The 959-nt window shown below is 45.0% G+C and overlaps 1 pseudogene; it reads right to left on the bottom strand.

Moving 5' to 3' along the window:
- Positions 1 to 259: 259 nt before the first annotated feature.
- Positions 260 to 733, bottom strand: LOC136328830 (U1 small nuclear ribonucleoprotein C-like; annotated as a pseudogene).
- Positions 734 to 959: the final 226 nt, after the last annotated feature.

The raw sequence follows: 959 nt of genomic DNA on the forward strand, positions 1-959 counted from the left end.
TCCCTGCACCTCCAAATGGAATTTCTGTTGTCATTGAATTGTCACCAATAAGCATCAGTTAACACAATGAAAAAAAAATGTTTTTTTGGTCCCCATTACTCCCCTCCAAAACAATTCTTTCTTCGATAAAAAGAGGGAGTGAGTCTTCCTTGTCATAAGGTTAAAACACTCTGGGTATTTTACCCAGAGTCACAGCACTGTGATCTCCTGGTGAAGTAGAACAAGTGATATAAAAATGAGAGAAAGAAACTCCCCTCTCTCATTTGTCCTGTTGAATCATTCCTGGCCCTGTGGGCACCATCATGAGAGGGGTGGGAGGTCTCATCACTGGGGGCCCAGGTATCATTGGTATGTGGCCTCCTATGGATGGCTTCATTCCAGGAGCAGTTCCCACTGGCATCATCGCAGGAGGAGAGCCCAGCATTGGCATCATGGGAAGACCCCTTCATATGAGGTGCTGGCATCATACCGGGTGAGGACAGCCAAGAAGACTGGGGAGAGATGGGAGCATTACCTCTGCAGGAGGAAGAGCAGAGAATGGAGCAGACAGTATCTTTCCTTGCTGAAATGCTGAGGTTGTTTTGCCAATCAGGCTCTGAGCCTGTTCTTCCATCCATTTCTGACAGTAGTCATTCTCATTCTCTGTGTTCTTACCACTGCAGGGTGTCTTTCTCACAGAGGGAGAGTCAGGGGTAAGGTATGTATTGCAGTAGTCACTATAAAACTTGGGCATGTTGCTCTGCAAGCCATTGGCCACTTCATTCCACCTAACTGTCATTGCTTTCAAAATTTTTTAAAAATTTGAAGTAATTCCAGACTTTCCGTTGTGCCCTTCTCCCAGCTTCCCCTACTGTTAACGCCTTTCATAACATAGTACAATTACTGAGACTGGATTATATTCAGGTTTCTCTGGTTTCTCAGCTAATCTTTTTTCTGTTCCAGGATCCAATTCAGGATCC

The sequence above is a fragment of the Saccopteryx bilineata genome, chromosome 3, assembly GCF_036850765.1.
Source record: "Saccopteryx bilineata isolate mSacBil1 chromosome 3, mSacBil1_pri_phased_curated, whole genome shotgun sequence".
Taxonomy (NCBI): Eukaryota; Metazoa; Chordata; class Mammalia; order Chiroptera; family Emballonuridae; genus Saccopteryx; species Saccopteryx bilineata.